Here is a 19,474-nt window from a genome sequence, read left to right as displayed (position 1 = left end):
TGTGATCTCAGGCCACTACAACCTCTACCTCCTGGGTTCAAGTGATTCTCATGCCTCAGCCTCCCAGGTAGCTGGGATTACAGGCATGCATCACCACATCCAGCTAATTTTTATATTTTTTAATAGGGACAGGGTTTGCCATGTTGGCCAGGCTGGTCTCGAACTCCTGGCCTCAAGTGATCCTCCTCGGCCTCCCAGAGTGCTGAGATTATAGGTGTGAGCCACCACACCCGCCAGACCACTCTTCCTTGCCAACTGGCCGCTTCTTACATCTGTGGCTTGTTTGGGTGATTTCCTCATTCAGTTCTGCCTACTGAGCTTCATCTCTCTGCCAGATGAGGTCCAGAGATACGTCTGCAGTCAGACTCCATGCTCATCCCAGTGGTTACAAACAAGAGGCTGCTGGTTTGGGCCTTCGAGATAGTCCTACTGTTTCCCCCCAGCTTTTTCTGATATTAGCAGCTGAAGTAGCCTTTCTCAGTCTCTCCACACTCCTGTTTAATTTTCACAGCCATTGCCACCCCTTTCTCATACATTGTGATTTGGGGTAACCTGTATTCCTAGTTTCATCAGAAAATAAATTCATGCCTCTCTTTCTCATTTCTCTATTTTCTTTTGAGTGATTCTGAGAGGGAACTGGTGGAAAGGTCATAGAATAGCACTTTAGTCTGGATGTCAGCACCATGGTAATTCAAGAAAAAAGGAGAACTATATAGCACCGTGAACTTCATTCTACCACCATGTATCAGCTTACCTCTGACTTCGTAGACTACCCTTGATAACCAGCTCTGCGGCCCAGCTCAGGGACAACACTTTTCACTTTCTCCATTGGATCCTGCCAAATACAGATAATAAAACACAGGCAATTTCCCAAATAACAAATAAAAGTGCTCATCCAGCTCAAGTTTATTATGATGAATAATACACAGAAAGGAATTCATTGCCTGACTCTTGGAAATCTGTTGAAGGGCACACGAACTGTCACACCATTGGGAGTATTGAAGGAGGTGGTTTTTTGGTTATTTCCCTAAAACTGAGCCCACCTTTTACAGCAAAACCCTATTTTCCATTCATTTTATGAACAGAAGACAGTGTTATAATGTGGAAATATCTAGGATTCAGAGATCTGGATTCAAATTAAAGTTCTACAATCCTTAACTACGCAGTCCTGAATAAATCACTGCATTATTCTTCTCAAGTGCAAAACAAGGACAAGGACAACTACACAGGCATATATGTGTACGTAGATACATGCACATGTGTTTATACATATAACTACATGCATACACACAAATAGTTATTAGGATTAAATTTAAAAATATATGTGCTTTAAAGACTGTAAGCTCAATGAAGTTTGAATGTATTTTTCTGGCTGTTTCCTTCACTACTATATTCCTAGCACCTAGCATAGTATAATACTCGAGAAAAGCAGGCACTCCATAAAAAATTAACAATTTATTGAAAATGTAAAATACCTACATGTGTTAGAGGTTCATTAAATTCAGCAACAAGAACAGCTTCAACATGGACTTTTGGAGACACAGACTTGGATTTGAATCCCAGCTTTTCCGATTGCCAGTACCAGCACAGGAATGGAACAAGCAGTGACACAGTATTCTCTGGTTCATCATCTTTGAAAGAGCAGGACTTCAGCACCTGGTCCTGCCTTGGGGGTCAGTTAACATCTTCCTCTCAACAGCCCGGGTTGCTTATCTGATGGGTGCTAAAAAGGAAAGCAGTCAAGATACGGGTTTCAATCCAGTTCATTTGTGGACAAAAGAGTGACTAGCAATAGGACCATTATTTGGCCATGGATATACTTTGATCCAACAGTAAAAATTAGGTTAGAACAATGGGCCCCATACCCAGGAAATAGTTCCCAAGCACTCAGTGTGCTTGGAAGTGAGTGGTACAGCCAGGAGAAACCATAGTCCCAGGTCTTTGTAAGTGATAATAGGAAAAAAAAAAAAAAAAAAAAAAAAAAAAAAAAAAAAAAAGAGTAAAGGATGTGTCCTAACCGCCAGTCCATTTTCTTCCATTAAAATTTAACAAGAATTTTTTTTTATCAGAGATTAGAACATCTGGTATGTCATGGCTATTACTTTTGAGGACAAAGCAAACATTGTTTTCAATCCCAGATTTTCACAAGTCCAAGAGTTTGAACCCATGAAAAATTGCTCCTAAAACAAGAATGAGACCAAAATGACTTCTAATACAAAATCCAAATATTACCACTTTTGAACTGAGCAAGAGCAGAATAGTTGCATAGAACTCTAAGTGTCTCAAAGATTAGGGCTACATAAATTTGAAATATTATGGTCATTAAACATTAATAATACTTGTTGATAATAATGATAATGACTAATACAGTGGAAATGCTAAACTTCCACTCTTTGCACTGTGGAGTAGCAGAATGAGTGTTAGCATTGGAAACCAACAGACATGAGTTCAAATTCTACCTCCATCCCTCACTATAATTATCTTCACAAGCTGCAATTTCACCATCTGTAAAAATGGTGATAAGAGGATCTTTATGCCAAGATTCTTTGCCTGCCAAGATTGTAGTAAGGTTTAAATACAATAATGAATGTCATAGTGGCAGACACATTAAGTGTTTGGCTCTATACGTTTGTTTCTTTCCCCTTAGCCTGAGATAAAAATTAATATGTGTTTATCTGGAAAGCCACCCATCATTCTTTCCTTACAACTCCTCCCTGGCAGCATAGAAAAGAGGATTATTAATTAGCCAGTGTTTGTGAAACACTTAGAAGATGAAAGTGCTGAGCACAGAACAGCACCATTTACATCACAATACATGAGTTGGCTGCTCCTTCAAGTGGATCCACTTACAATGTAAGGCAGGCCTAATGGATGTGTTCGTGTCATTCAAAAATCAATGTGGCAGTCTCTGGAAAAGGCATGTGTCTGCCTGCCGTGCTATAGCCAGTCCAATGCAGTAGGAGGGCAATCCTGAAGAGGCAATTGATGGATAATGCTCTAACACAGTGATCCCTAACCTTATGGCAACGGGGACCAGTTTTGCAGAAGGCAATTTTTCCACGGACCAGAAGAGGGGGATGGTTTTGGATGATTCAAGTGCATTACACTTATTGTGCACTTTATTTCTATTATTACTACATTGTATTAATAATATTTAATGAAATAATTATACAACTCACCATAATATAGAATCAGTAGGAGCCCTGAGCTTGTTTCCCTGCAACTAGATGGTCCCATCTGGGGGTGATAGAGACAGGGACAGATCATCAGGCATTAGATTCTCATAAGGAACACCTAACCTAGATCCCTCACATTTGCAGTTCACAATAGGGTTTGTGCTCCTATGAGAATCTAATGTCGTTGCTGATCTGACAGGAGACGGAGCTCAGGTAGTAATGCAAGAGATGGGAGCGGCTGTAAATACAGATGAAGCTTTACTTGCTCACCTGCCGCTCATCTCCAGCTGTGTGGCCCTGTTCCTAACAGGCCATGGATTGGTACCAGTCCATGGCCTAGGGATTGGGGACCACTGCTCTAATAGCCATGGTAATGAGAAACCAGAAAGGAGGTCAAAATTTTATCTAATTGAAACCTACAAACAGCCCTAAATTCCCTTTAGCAACAACAAGGGTATCTGGTGGATTTTGGTTTCACATTGTCTTCTTTCCCTGGCAGATCTTAGAAGAAGAAAATCAAGTCTACATAAATGGCAAAAGCAGTGTTCCCCAAGCTGGGGCTGACAGACCCCTAGAAAAAAGCATTATGTGCTAGTGGAGGAGCTGGAAGTTGTGGATCTCCAACACTGATTTCCAATATTTGGTTCTCCTCTGCTCCTGATCACATGGGAAAATTACACTTTCCCATGTTGTTTCAGCAAAACATCATCTATCACTGTAAATTAATGTTGTTAATATTGAACTTACTGATTTTGTGGTTTTGATGGTTTTTACTTTGTGAATTATTTTTATTAAAACAAGCATATATAAAAGCATATGAATTGAATCTTAAATTTTAGCTTTGTGCAAATTTTAATCTAATTCCAAATAATTTACAAATAATTTAAGAAACACCACAGCCTTTTAAAGGTTTAAAATTTTTTTTCTTAATTCTAAATTCTTAATTTGGAAATATATTACTCAAATTTGAGGATCACTGAACTGTGAGAATAAGAAAAGGGAGGAAAAGTCTTAGTAATCGACAAATTGGGTCATCATTCCTTGAATACTCAAGACTTGGCTGCATATTGATTCCTGTATTCTGTAGTTCTGCACCAATAGAAGAAATCTCCATGTATTATTCCGGTATTTCACTTTTACCTCTGAATTATGTTCATATCCACAAATCCCAGCCAAGGGCCTATAGAATAATTGTCCCCACATGTAACATTTTCCTGGTGATGTTTTCCTTTCCTTGGTCCTATGAAATATAGAAATGTGTTTCTAATTATAAGCAGAACCACCTGGTAACTGCATTGTATCATCTCAATAATATGACTCATTTAGTATACAGTTTGGTAGAACTCAGTCATGTTTGACGCTATCCAAGAAAAATTAGTTATGACAATAACCTCACATAACACAGGCTCACCTGTAACCAAGGTGATCATATTTTGTTAGCCAATAATAAGAAATTATGACTTGACAAGTATAAATATATCTGAAATTGGAGTTGTCCTAGAAAATCCAGGACATACAGATTTCTATGGCATAAGGCACAAAAATCGCCTATGAAGTGATGCTGTGGTGTCTTCATTTTCTTATTTTTAAGAACTTAAAGCAACTAGTTCTTCTATCCATTGTCCTTATACCTGTATGTGTGGGCGGAGGCCCAAGAACCTATCACTTCCTCGAATTCACTGAGTGTGCAGGAGGTGAGCAAAGAAATTAACCAGCTCTTCTGGGAAACTTACCTCTGCCTTTGCAGGGAAACTGAATAGAAATCTCTTCCTGTATAATAAGGCTTTTACAAAACTGACCCCTTCTTTAGACTTGGCAGGGTTGGCTTGTTGATGAGGGAAGAGGTTGTCCAGATGCCTAAGGAAACGCTTATGTGTCAGGCTAAATTTTTCTTCTATGTTGAATCATGGCCCAAGGCCCCCCAAGTTTGTGAGCCTGTGCTAATTTGCATGGACAGCTTCCATACTCTTTCTTAATTCTTTGTTTTTGTTTTTACTGTTTTAAGTAGGAATGTCAGAGAGTGGAAGAAGAGATCAAATGAAGAGAGGGCATGGCATAGATTTGATCTTCCAACAGAGAATAGAAGAAAGGTTTCCTAGTATGGCAGTCCATTCTGACATGGAACTGAGTACCATGGATAGGTCAGTTAAGGAATTCTGAGAGGCCTTGGGCACAGGAAGGAGCAGTCAAAGAGAAATCAGAAGTAGCACCAAAATTCTAACCTGTAGGACATATTTTGATGTTGGGAGTAGTTGGGAGCTATAGGTTCATTAGAACACAGAAGACAAGATTGATGGCATCCACCCACGAGAAATGACAGCAGAAAGTGGAACTGCACCTTGATGTTCATCAGAGTGGCAGAGGAGAAGGTGCCTGTGGCACAGGCAGCAGCTGGAGGAGGTGGGAAGGAGCTAAGAAGATGCAAAGCCTCAGGCAAAGTTCTCCAGGTCCCTCATAGAAGCACCAGGTTGCTTCTGCCTGTTGGAGGACTGTATTGGCAGGAGACAGATGAGAGGGATAGGCCTGGGAAGGATGCTTTCCCAGCATGTTCCAACCTGGTTTTCCAAAAACCAATGACTCCAACAATGGTAACAAAGAAAACGACATAAACTACATGAGTACTAACAGCCAAGCCAGGTTGGCACACAAAACCGACATAGAGTACACAATTTAATAGTTGTAGTCTACTTACTAAAGTTGTGCCACCACCATCCCAACCTAATTTTAGAACAGCTCCATCTCCCCAAGACCTTAAATGCTTTTTCCCTTGGATCTATCTTTCCATGTTTCTTTAAGAAGTGCCCTTTTTTGGCATCCTGTCTCAAGCATGGGTAGAAATGCCAGGTGAGCCTGCCTGTTTGTGCCAACCTCCATGCAGTAGAGACCTTCACAAGGTATCCTTTTCCACAGCAAGGCTTAGTCATGTGCATCAACGCTGTATGGGGCTCTTTTAAGCACATAGGGTAGCTTATGTCTGAAGCAGGCAGCTGGGCTGCAATGGAAGGACATAGAATCAGAAGGGCTACTTTCAAATCTCAGTTGAACTCTTGATTGTGTCAGCTCTTGGCCACTCTGAGACTCCATTCCTAATTCTGCAAAAATGGGTCAACTCTTCCTTACCTCGTGAGGTTACAAATAAAATGAGGTGACTCTTGTGAACACAAGTAACACAAAGAAGGGATCAACACACATCAGTAGAATTCAGTGTTCTTGAATGTAAATGAAGAAATCAAAGTTTGTTAAAAAGTGATTGTTTTTCAATTCTACCACACAGATAAGTAATAAATAATCAGCAGACAGTTATGGAAAAGTCTTACTAAAATGAGATTACTGTGGGGGCAGGGCCAAGATGGCCGACCAGAAGCAGCAACGTTCAGAGGCTCCCAATGAAAAAAAAAAAAACACAATAAGTGTGTGAATCCTTTACCAGCAACCAAGGTATCCACGTTTTCTCATCAAAATTGACTACAGGGCTCTCTCAACAAAAAAATTGACCACGAAGAGAAGGAACAACAGTGTGCTGCAGTGGCACACCTGAGAGCCACACGGGCAAGGGGAACCTCCTCCCCTCAGCCAAGGGAGGTGGTAAGTGTGCTACCCTGCCAGGGAAACTATGCTTTTGCCATGGAACTGTGCAACCCATGGATCGGAAGATCCCATTCGCGAACCCACGCCACCAGGGTCTAGCGTCCCAACCACAGAACGCACAGATGCTTACAGCCTCTCAGCTTGAATCTGCTTAAGCCTAATGGAACTCCCTGGGGGAAGGGCGACCAGCATCAGCTATGGCTGCCTGCTGTCTAAACCGGTTGAGCTCCTTAGGGGAGGGGCAGCAGCCAGCACTATGACTCACAACTGCCTAACAGGCTAAGCACCCTGGGCGGGGGGCGGGGGGGGGGGGGAAGGGCAACACCCATTTCTATAGCTCCAGGCTATGCTTTTCCCCTGCTGGAGCCAGAGAGACTGGACAGCTTGGCCCCAAGACTTGTCCCCACAGCCCAACACACCAGCTGTGGCAGTCTGCAGCCAGAGTGCCTCTTCAGACCTAACCCTGACCCATCTTTCCTCATTGGGTGGGGCTTCCCTGCAGGATTTCCAGTAACTCCAGCCAGAGGATCAGGGACAGAATTCGGATCTCCCTGGGCATGAGCTCCTAGGGGGAAGGGTGGCCACAGTCTCTGTGGACTAGCAGACTTAACCTCTCCTCCTGGTACTTCTGAGGAATGCAGGCAGCCTGGATGAGTGGGTTTCCCCGCAGTGAAGCACACTCTCTCCACCAAGAAACAAAGTGCTTCATTAAATGGGTCCTGCTTCCCATGCCACCCAACTGGGTGAGACCCTCCAACAGGGGTTGTCAAACACCCTATATAGGAGAGATCCTACTGGCATCACGTTGGTGCCCCTCGAGGTCAGACATCCCAGAAGAAAGAGCAAGCACCCATTTTTGCTCTTCTCCAGCCTCTGTGAGTGACATCTCCAGGCATGGGAATGAATTGGGTAAATAGGGCCTAAAGTGAACCCCCAGAAAACTGCAGCAGCCGTACAGAAGAGGGACCTGACTACCGAAAGAAAAACAAACCAACAGAAGGCAACAACAAAAAAAAGGCCCCCACAAAAACCACATCCAAGGGTCGGCGGACTCAAAGACCAAAACTAGACAAACTCACGAAGATGAGAAAGAATCAACGAAAAACTGCTGAAAACCCAAAAGGCCAGAGTGCCTCTTTTCCTCCAAATGATTGAAACGTCTCTCTATCAAGGGTACAGAACTGGACAGAGGATCAGATGGATGAATTGATGGAAGTAGGCTTCAGAAGATGGGTAGTAACTACAATGAGCTAAAGGAGCATGTTCTAACTCAATGCAAAGAAGCTAAGAACCTTGATAAAAGGTTAGAGGAATTGCTAACTAAAATAACCAGTTTAGAAAGGAACATAAACAACCTGATGGAACTGAAAAACACAGCGCTAGAACTTTGTGAAGTATACACAAGTATCAACAGCCGAATCGACCAAGCAGAAGAAAAGGATATCAGAGTTTGAAGACCACCTTACTGAAATAAGACATGCAGACAAGAATAGAGAAAAAAGAATGAAAAGGAATGAACAAAGCCTCCAAGAAATATGGGACTTCATAAAAAGACCGAACTTACAATTGATTTGAGTACGAGAAGGAGGTAGAGAGAATAGAAACAAGCTGGAAAACACACTGCAGGATATTATCCAGGAGAACTTCCCCAATCTAGCAAGACAGGCCAACATGCAAGTTCAGGAAATACAGAGAGCACCATTAAGATACTCCACGAGAAGATCAACCCCAAAATACATAATCATCAGGTTCTCCAAGGTTGAAATGAAGGAAAAACTCTTAAGGGCAGCCAGAGAGAAAGGCCAAGTCTCTTACAAAGGGAAGCCCATCAGACTAACAGCAGACCTCTCAGCAGAAACTCTACAAGCCAGAAGAGATTGGGGGCCAGTATTCAACATTAAGAATTTTCAACCCAGAATTTCATATCCAGCCAAACTAAGCTTCATAAGCAAAGGAGAAATAAAATCCTTTTCAGACAAGCAAATACTGAGATATTTCATTACCAGGCCTGCCCTGCAAGAGCTCCTGAAGGAAGCACTAAATATGGAAAGGAAAAACCGGTACCAGCCACTGCAAAAACAGACCAAAATATAAAGACCAATGACATTATGAAGAAACTGCATCAGCTAGTGTGCAAAATAACCAAATAGTATCATGAAGACAGGATCAAATTCACACATAACAATACTAACCTTAAATGTAAATAGGCTAAATGCCCCAATTAAAAGACACAGACTGGCAAATTGGATAAGGAATCAAGACCCATTGGTGTGCTGTATTCCGGAGACCCATATTATATGCAGAGACACACAGAGGCTCAAAATAAAGGAATGGAGAAAAATTTATCAAGCAAGTGGAAAGCAAAAAAACGCAGGAGTTGCATCCTAGTCTCTAACAAAACAGACTACAAACCAGAAAAAAGGGCATTACATAATGGTAAAGGGAACAATTCAACAAGAAGAGCTAACTATTATAAATATATATGCACCTAATACAGGAGCACCCAGATTTGCAAAGAAAGTTCTTAGAGACCTACAAAGAGACTTAGACTCCCACACAATAATAATGGGAGATTTTAACACCTCACTGTCAATATTAGACAGATCAATGAGACAGAAAATTAACAAGGATATTCAGGACTTGAACTCAGCTCTGGACCAAGCAGACCTAATAGACATCTACAGAACTCTCTACCCCAAATCAACAGAATATACATTCTTCTCAGTGCCACGTGGCACTTATTATAAAATCAACCACATAATTGGAAGTAATACACTCCTCAACAAATGAAAAAGTACTGAAATCATAACAAACAGTCTCTTAGACCACAGTGCAATCAAATTAGAACTCAGGATTAAGAAACTCACTCAAAAGCACACAATTTCATGGAAACTGAACAACCTGCTCCTGAATGACTCCTGGGTAAAGAATGAAATTAAGGCTTAAATCAAGAAGTTCTTTGAAACCAATGAGAACAAAGAGACAATGTACCAGAATCTCTGGGACACAGCTAAAGCAGTGTTAAGAGGGAAATTTATAGCACTAAATTTTCACAGCAGAAAGCTAGAAAGATCTCAAATCAACACTCTAACATCACAATTAAAAGAGCTAGAGAGGCAAGAGCAAACTAATCCAAAAGCTAGAAAACAAGAAATAACTAGGATCAGAGAAAAATTGAAGGAGAAAGAGACATAAAAAACACTCCAAAAAATCGACAAATCCAGGAGCTTGAAAAATTAGCAAAATAGGTAGACCGCTAGCTAGACTAATAAAGAAAGAGAGAAAATCAAATAGACATGACACAATAAACAATAATAAGGGGGATATCACCACTGACAGAAATACAAACTACCATCAGAGAATACTATAAACACCTCTATGCAAATAAAGTGAAAATCTAGAAGAAATGAATAAATTTCTGGATGCATACACCCTACAAAGACTACACCAGGAAGAAGTTGAATCCCTAAATAGACCAATAACAAGTTCTGAAATTGACACAATAATTAATAGCCTACCAACCAAAAAAAGCCCAGGACCAGACAGATTCACAGCTGAATTCTACCAGAAATACAAAGGGGGGCTGGTACCATTCTTTCTGAAACTATTCCAAACAATTGAAAAGGAGAGACTCCTCCCTAACTCATTTTATGAAGCCAGAATCATCCTGATACCCAAACTGGGAAGAGACACAACAACAAAAAAGAAAACTTCAGGCCAGTATCTCTGATGAACATCAATGCGAAAATCCTCAATAAAATACTGGCAAACCGAATCCAGCAGCACATCAAAAAACGTACCCAGCAAGATCAATTCGGCTTCATCCCTGGGATGCAAGGCTGGTTCAACATATGCAAATCAATAAACATAATCCATCATGTAAACAGAACCGAAGACAAAAACCACATGATTATCTCAATAGATGCAGAAAAGGCCTTTGACAAAAATTCAACATCCCTTCATGTTAAAAACTCTCAATAAACTAGGTATTGATGGAACATATCTCAAAATAATAAGAGCTTTTTATGACAAAACCACAGCCAATATCATATTGAATGGGCAAGAGCTGGAAGCATTCCCTTTGAAAATCAGTACAAGACAAAGATGCCCTCTCTCACCACTCCTATTCAACACAGTATTGGAAGTTCTGGCCAGGGCAATCAGGCAAGAGAAAGAAATAAAGCATATTCAAATAGGAAGAGAGGAAGTCAAGTTGTCTCTGATTGCAAATGGCATGATTTTATATTTAGAAAACCCCATCATCTCAACCCAAAAACTCCTTAAACTGATAAGCAACTTCAGCAAAGTCTCAGGATACAAAATCAATGTGCAAAAATCACAAGTATTCCTTTATATCAACAATAAGCAAGCAGAGAGCCAAATCATGAATGAACTCCCATTCATAATTGCTACAAAGAGAATAAAATACTTAGGAATACAGCTAACAAGGGATGTGAAGGACCTCTTCAAGGAGAACTACAAACCACTGCTCAAGGAAATAACAGAGGACACAAACAAATGGAAAACATTCCATCCTTATGGATAGGAAGAATCAATATCATGAAAACGACCATACTGCCCAAAGTGTTTTATAGATTCAATGCTATTCCCATCAAACTACCATTGACATTCTTCACAGAATTAGAAAAAAAATTATTTTAAATTTCAAATGGAATCAAAGCAGGCCCTGTGTAGCCAAGACAATTTTAAGCAAAAAGAACAAAGCTGGAGGCATCATGCCACCTGACTTCAAACTATACTGCAAGGCTACAGTAACCAAAACAGCATGGTACTGGTACTAAAACAGACATATAGACCAGTGGAGCAGAACAGAGACCTCAGAAACAACACCACACATCTACAACCATCTGATCTGACAAACTTGACAAAAACAAGCAATGGGGAAAGGATTTCCTATTCAGTAAATGGTGCTGGGAAAACTGGCTAGCCATATGCGGAAAACTGAAACTGGACCCCTTTCCTTACACCTCATACAAAAATTAACTCAAGATGGATTAAAGACTTAATTATAAAATCCAAAGCCATAAAAACCCTTGAAGAAAACATAGGCAATACCATTCAGGACATAGGCATGGGCAAAAACTTCATGAAAAAAACACCAAAAGCAATTGCAACAAAAGCCAAAATTGACAAATGGGATCTAATTAAACTAAAGAGCTTCTGCACTGCTTAAAAGGAACTATCATCAGAGTGAACAGGCAACCTACAGAATGGGAGAAACTTTTTGCAATCTACCCATCTGACAAAGGTCTAATATCCAGAATTTATAAGGGACTTAAACATATTTACAAGAAAAAAAACAATTCCATCAAAAAGTTGTCAAAGGATAGGAATACTACTCAAAAGAAGACATTTACACAGCCAACAAATATATGAAAAAAAGCTCAACATCACTGATCAGAGAAATGCAAATCAAAACCACCATGAGATACCATCTCATGCCAGTAAGAATGGTGATTATTAAAAAGTCAGGAATCAATAGATGCTAGTGAGGCTGTGGAGAAATAGGAACGCTTTTACACTGGTGGTGGGAATGTAAATTATTTCAACCATTGTGGAAGACAGTATGGTGATTCCTCAAGGATCTAGAACCAGAAATACCATTTGATCCAGCAATCCCATTACTGGGTATATACCCAAAGGAATATAAATCATTCTACCATAAAGACACATGAACATGTATGTTTATTGCAGCATTATTTACAATAGCAAAGACATGGAACCAACAAAAATGCCCATCAATGATAGACTGGATAAAGAAAATGTGGTACATATACACCATGGAATACTATGCAGCCATTAAAAAATGAGATCATGTCCTTTGCAGGGACATGGATGAAGCTGGAAGCCGTCATCCTCAGTAAACTAACACAAGAACAGAAAACGAAACACCACATGTTCTCACTCATAAGTGGGAGTTGAACACTGAGACTACATGGACGCAGAGAGGGGAACACCACACACCTGGGCCTGTTGGGGGGTGGGGGGCGAGGGGAGGGAACTTAGAGTACGGGTCAATAGGTGCAGCAAACCACCATGGCACATGTATACCTATGTAACAAACCTGCACATTCTGCACATGTATCCCGTTTTGTTAGAGGAAATAAAGAAAAAAAATGAGATTAGAAGAGCTGAAGAATTAGACTAGAGGTATCTTGTTCCTTTTGTACTGATGACCTTAATGGTAAAAAAGAAACATAGAAAGATAAATCCAAAGGAAAAAGTGTTTAAGGCTTCAGGGTGATGGGACTGTTCTAAAATTAGATTGGGATGATGGTGGCACAATTTTAAATAAAAAGATTACCCTCAATAATGTGGGTGGGCCTCACCCAATCAGTTAAAGGTCTTTGGAGCAAACTCTGAGGCCTCCAAGAAAAGAAATTCTGTCTCAAGACTGTAACATCTCCTCCTGCCTGAGTTTTCAGCCTGCCGGCCTGCCCTACAAATTTCAGACCCCACAATTTTGTGAGCTAATTCTTTTACAAAATTGAATATTTTCTTCCCTCTCTCTCTCTCTCTCTACACACACAAACACACAATTCATTATGTTTCTCTGGAGAGTCCTTACAAATATATATACTTAAAACAAGTGAATTTTATTGTATGTAAATTACATATCAATTTTTTAAACACTAGATACTATATGATTCTATTTATATAAAATTCTATAAACTGCAAACTGATCTATAATGGGCTTGGGGAAACTTTTGAGGGTGAAGAATATATTTCCGATCTTGATTATGGTGATGGTTTCATGGGTGTTTACATAAGCCCAAACTTACCAAAGTGTACACTTTACATAGGTGCAGATTATTATACGTCGATTCTAACTTAATAAGTGTTATCTTCAACAGGCACAGAAAGACAAAGCCAAAGGGGAAACTGTCTGAGCCTCAGTACAGATGTGGCCTATGTTGCCTCCATGGTTCCTCTTCCTCCTGCCCCCGCCCTGGTGTCCTTAGGCTGCCCAAAGATCGGCGAATGGAAAGGAGCACCCTGCCCCCAGTGGACACAGGCCCACCCTCGAGGACTCTGGGGGTATCCTGTTCCTCCTCTACTTCAGGTGAAGATGCCGGCAAGAAACTGTTTCCTGGACACACAGTGAGCCCATGCATCACTGGAGATAAAGTAGGAAAACAGTGAAAGTCCAGTCTTTTATCAGCAGAAAGAACACTGATAGAGACAGTGTTGTGGTGTCCTTGCTTGTGAGCACCTGGGAATCAATTTATCTTGGAACCAATGTTTTGTCCTAAAGGAGTGGGACACAGAGCATCTGTCCTCTCCCTATAGCACAAGCACAGCTGGTCAGAGAGCACAAGCTTCCGGGGTCAACCAAAATATAAAACTATAGGGTCAAGAGTCAACAGAAAGAGCTGTTTCCCTCTGAGAGACCAGTAAGCAGAAATAATTTCTTAGCACAGGGGTGTCAACTATGCTTCTCTAAGAACTCAGGCAGGAAGCTTCTGCTCACACAGAACCTTGAGCAAGTCTGTCCATCAGCAAAGGCTTAGGAAAAGCACCCAGGTATGTCCCAGGATAGACAAGGAGGACAACATAGACACACAGTGGCGAACAGGTGAGTGTACAAAAAAGCTGTGGTCCAGGTGAGCATGAAGACCAGCTTGTTATGTGCACTTGCTAAGAGTCTTGGGGAAGAGGAAGTGTGATGTCATGTCAGGAGCCACCATAAGGATTTATTCAGGGCCGTGGACCAAGAGTCTGCTCCACTGAGTGGCTTCAGCCATTCTTAGCTATACTTTTCTCATGTATATAATGTTTGGGAGTATAAGACCACTCAAGATGTTTCTATAGCTACCACAGAATTATTTCAGACAAGGTTCTGGTGCCCAGAGTTAGCCAAGGAGAGAGGCTGGCCAGGCTCCCAGGGCCAACCTGGCACTCTCTGGGCAGGTCATGGTCTTGTACCCTGATTCCTCCTTCAGAGCTGGCAGCAATGTGAATGGCACTCCAAGAATTCACAAACCTGGGGATTACTGGAGCTTCCAGGTTACCTGGAGATGACGGTTTTTTTGAGGCTAAAACTACAGAAATTTATTTTCTCACAGTTCTGGTGCCTGGAAGTCCAAGATCAAGGTGTCAGTAAAGTTAGTTTCTTCTGAGGCCTCTCTCCTTGACTTGCAGACAGCCGCCCCTTCACTCTATCCTCACATGGTCTTCCCCCGTGCCATCTCAGGCCTACCTGGGGATGATTTAAGTTCCTGGCTACAGAGGAGGGTGTTGAGTTTGTGTGTGTAAAAGAGATAGTGCCAGATGTAGGAAACAGAGAATCCTGGGACTGTGGGGCTGAGAGGTGACAGAAACACAAAATTCACCTAAAAAAAAAGCTGAGATTCACATTCAAGTGACTTAGTTCATGGGCTTTTTGACCATGGAACAATGGCTTGGTTTTTCTGAGCTCATTCTATCATGTGTAAAATGGGCCTAAGGAACCAGCTCATGGCATTGCTGTAAGACTGAAATGAGATAATAATGTCACAGTGCCTGTGAACATGCTTTATTTTTTAATTTGTACAAATGTATGGGGTACAAGGGCAATTTTGTTGCGTGCATAGATTTTGTAGTGATCAAGACAAGGCTTTTGGGATATCTATCACCAGAATAATGTACATTGTACCCACTAATCAATTTCTCATCATTCTGCCCCCTTCATCCCCTCACCCTTCTTTGTCTCCGTTATCTTATCATACCACTCTCTACAGCCATATGAATGCACTTCATAAGCAGCAAGGCCAGCACACAAGTGCGCAGATGAGTGGACGGCTCGACATTGCTTGGAGCGCCTCACTATGCATGGAAGAGGCAAGTTTATCAACACTCAGCTACAACATGGCCCCTCCTGGGGAACAGGCATGAGCCAGGGGCTGTGGGAGCTGGAAGGACAGACTCAGCCCTGCCTAGAAAGGGCTGAGAAATTAACACTCGCAGCACTGAGTACACTACTGCTGTTCATGAAAACCATGGGCCTGTGCATTTTAATTCATAAAAAGACAATAGGATACAGATATTTTTAATTTTCTATTTTAAAAAAAGAAATCAGTAAGTGCAAGGAGCCTCCCACACTTAGCCTCTAACGCTCCTACCAAGCCCGTAATCGGCTGTTGCTATCCACATTTTACCAGCAACTGAGGCTGAGACAGATTAGAGTTGTCGGCAGAAGTCCCAGAGCCGGGTGGTGACAGAGCCAGAATCTAGCCCTGCCACCAATGCTCTTGTTTCCCACTGTAATTTTAAAATAACATAAGCAAGATGTTATAGTTTTTGAATTTAAACATCTTTTAAAATAAGATTATTGTTTTTCTGTGCTAGATTCAAACTGAGCTTTGGAAATGAAGAAAGAATTGAGAGAACTTGGAAAGGTTTGGGAAGGACATGGCCAAAATGAGCAACAGCTTGGGGGAGAAAAAAGACAACTTTTCCTGCTGGGGGAAAAATGGAAGAAATTATTCACTAGATGGCACATTCCAATGAGGCCAGGGGCAGCATCTTTCATCGTCCCTCAGTGTCCTCCTCCTCTTTCTTTCTGCTCCCCAGCTGGGAACACAGTGTATTCTGCTTGGTCTGTTGCTCATTTTAGTCTGAAAAGGAAAAAGCCAAGGGAGTGGAACCAATGACAACCTCCAAGAATCCTGCATGAGGAATTAGAGGAAAGTGGAGATGAAAAGAGGTTTCACGCGCCACGATATCAGAACAAGAAGAAAAATTCTAGAATGCACTTGAAAAATAACTGTCTTTGTCTGAAACAGGTGTGAGACACTTGAACACACTACCAAAAATGCGAAGTCTCTTTCTTTGGAGACCTCAAAAAGAAGGCTCAGGTGCCAACATTTTGAAAGGGTAGATCGCACACCTATAGTCCTGGGGGCAACATCTCAATGTAACTGTCTGAAAAGCCAATGATGCCTGTGACTTTGCTGATGTCAAAAGTCTAATTCCAACATGACTCCACGAGCTAAAACGGCTTCTCCATCCATGGCAAGTTTTGCAAGCACCCCGAGGATTCCAGAGACGTGGTTAAGCCTCCGGGAAGACCAGGAAGAGCTTTTCCAATATCATCTGAGGCTTGGTGGGAGAGCGAATGTCGAGCCCGTAATAGATGCTTTCTGATCCTCCTCACACTGCATCTGGCTCTCCTAAGTATTGGTCCTATTACGTTTTTAAAAATAGCTCAGAAGTAATTTGAGTGCTGAACTGGCTACAGGATTTAAAAAACCCACCTGAATACATTCTAACTTCTTCCTATCAGCCAGAGACCAAGAACCGCAGTTGCAGTTTCCTCGGAGCTAATTTTCAGCATTAGGATTTATCAGAACCTAAATTCCGTTCTAATAAACGATGGAACAGCAGCCACTCTTTCAGCCACTTATTTGGGCAACCAGGGAATTGGCAGACAAGTTAAAAATTTTCATTGGTGACAACACACAGCTGTTGAGGTACAAAGATCTGAGACTCTAATCAGACCAGGTTATATACGTAGCACTGTCTCATTATCTCTGCTTGTGGGATAGGGTTCACAGGCAGCTGGGGCTGTACGGGGGTGTCAACAGAATAGCTAATGGCAAGTTGACACACAGAGATATCAACTTGGAAGAGAGAAAGTGGGTAACCCTATGCCCCCATCCAACCTTGAAGAAGAACACAGAGTAGGAGCAGCCCCTGCCTACAACTCTCCTTGCATAAGGCAATAGCCATAACAAACATGACCCCTTTTTTGGATTTATGAAAAATGGTTAAAAATGACACACCCAGGGCCTCCTGTTGGCCTCCATTTCAATATCCTTTCAGGAACTTCATATTCTTCCCAACATTTTGAGAAAAGTTGTGATGTTGTCAATAAAGCAAGAAACACACAGAGTGAGATATTATCTTGAGTGCCCAGTGCAGAACAGGAAGTCAAGACGTGGGAGCTATTCACACTATGAATACACTGCAGTAAACACAGTGTCATTTTAAATTCTCATTTGCAATGTAGATGATGGTTATCTTAGAACTAATACAAGTAACAACAAGAATTGACCAAACTACGGAATGATAAGCAATTTACAAAATATTTTTACATCCATTATCTTCTTAACCTTTAAATACAGCTGCGTATGATGGGAGTAGTGGTGGGGCTTATTATTCAGACTTTAAAGATGAGCATTACTAGGGGCTCTATAGAGTAAACAAACTAATATGCTTGTTCTTGCCCAAGTTCAGAACCTACCACAGGGTAGAACAGGAGTCAGGCAAATGAAGAGGAAAATGCTGACTTTATTACTAATACACGTTATTGGAGAGCATGGCTGAGGTATGCCATGAGCCTGTTAACATTCCCTACCAAACCCACTCCCCACAGGCACACGTGACACACACTAGTGTAGACCCTGGGACGGCCATCCAAGTGAAAGTTTGGGACCACAGCAGATGCATTAACTAAAACTACAAGACAAGAGGGATGAGAGCAAATCCCTCATGCTGACAGTCTTTTGATGGATGAACTCTACCCAACAGATCACATATGCCAAAGGCTACAACTCCCTCCTCCTCATGGGGATGTGAGGGATAGGGGCCAGGGAGCCAGGAGTGTTACTCATGAAAGCATACGGAAAGGATAAAAAGTGATTTCTCTTAAAGCATCCCAGTTCTTTGTTCTCCTAGCCAACTGGGTTTAACCATTAAGCTTATGGTCACCCAAGGTTGTGGCTATTTTCTCTGGGGGGAGCTCTCTGTCCTAACAGTGCCACTCCCATCTTTCTGAGGCCAGTCCCCTGACACTAGCCACAGTTCCTTTGGAGAATCCTTCTGGGATTGAAGGTGGACAGTTAAGAAATTACTCTCAGAAGACTCTGGATGGATCCAAAGAGCATATTAATTTAACTAACGTAAGGGCAAATTCACTTCCTAGTCTTTTTCTCCCTCCCTGCCGCCAAAATGTTCAGCTACATTGTCTAATATAATGTTTTTTGGAGGTTCTTCAATGTAATTAAATAATAATATAAAATACTCAATAATTGAATTCCAGCAACACAGAGGAGACCAAGTTTGAATACAAACTCCCTTTCATCTGGAAATTCCAAGTGAGATCTTGAAGTCCAAAAATCAAATCTTCTTCTAAGGAAAGTCCAAAGTTTAGGTTCCAAAGAATTAAAGCCCAAAGTTAAATTTCCTTAATGTACAATTAAAATTCCAAAGGACGTCAAGTCCAACACAAATTTTTATTTTTTTCCCATGACTTGATATGCAAAAAAATGTTCAAAATTTTATTTCATTTCCAATTTTTTTTTTTTTTTGAAATGGAGTCTCACTCTGTCGGCTGGAGTGCGATGGTGTGATCTTGGCTCACTACAACCTCTGCCTTCCAGGTTCAAGCAATTCTCGTGCCTCAGCTTCCCGAGTAGCTGGGATTACAGGTGGCCACCACCACGCCTGGGTAATTTTTGTATCTTTAATAGACAGGGTTTCACCATGTTGGCCAGGCAGGTCTTGAACTTCTGACCCCATGTGATCCATCCACCTCAGCCTCCAAAAGTGCTGGGATTACAGGTATGAGCCACCATGCCTAGCCCAATTTCCAGTTCTGATGAGTCTCTACCAGAGGGCCTGGGTCTGATGTCTGTAGCAGCCCCAGCCTGGGCTGCCTTCTGTGGGAATGGGTGTGGCTACTTCATGGCCTCTCATGAGCCACATTT

General features: G+C 41.5%; 2 long non-coding RNA genes across 5 annotated transcripts in view; one reads left to right on the top strand and one right to left on the bottom strand.

The window, feature by feature from the left end:
- Positions 1-19,474, bottom strand: part of LOC129060930 (uncharacterized) — a 182,429-nt gene that overhangs the window by 21,966 nt on the left and 140,989 nt on the right. The window contains exons 1-5 of one of the 4 annotated variants that reach the window (XR_008527830.2): positions 6,895-6,978; positions 5,515-5,665; positions 4,910-5,033; positions 1,480-1,723; positions 755-835 (exon numbers count right to left, since the gene is read on the bottom strand). This is a non-coding gene — a long non-coding RNA (uncharacterized LOC129060930). Of the gene's footprint in view, positions 1-754; positions 836-1,479; positions 1,724-4,909; positions 5,102-5,514; positions 5,666-6,894; positions 6,996-19,474 lie in introns of those variants that run through there. The other 3 variants (XR_008527827.2, XR_008527829.2, XR_010141076.1) reach the window with 3 other exon arrangements.
- LOC129060931 (uncharacterized) lies at positions 6,531-15,605 on the top strand. Its single transcript, XR_008527832.2, has 3 exons — positions 6,531-6,761; positions 13,640-13,848; positions 15,506-15,605. It is a non-coding gene; the product is annotated as an uncharacterized LOC129060931 (long non-coding RNA).

Source organism: Pongo abelii, chromosome 7 (assembly GCF_028885655.2).
Source record: "Pongo abelii isolate AG06213 chromosome 7, NHGRI_mPonAbe1-v2.0_pri, whole genome shotgun sequence".
Classification (NCBI taxonomy): Eukaryota; Metazoa; Chordata; class Mammalia; order Primates; family Hominidae; genus Pongo; species Pongo abelii.
This window is presented reverse-complemented; position numbering and strand designations above follow the sequence as displayed.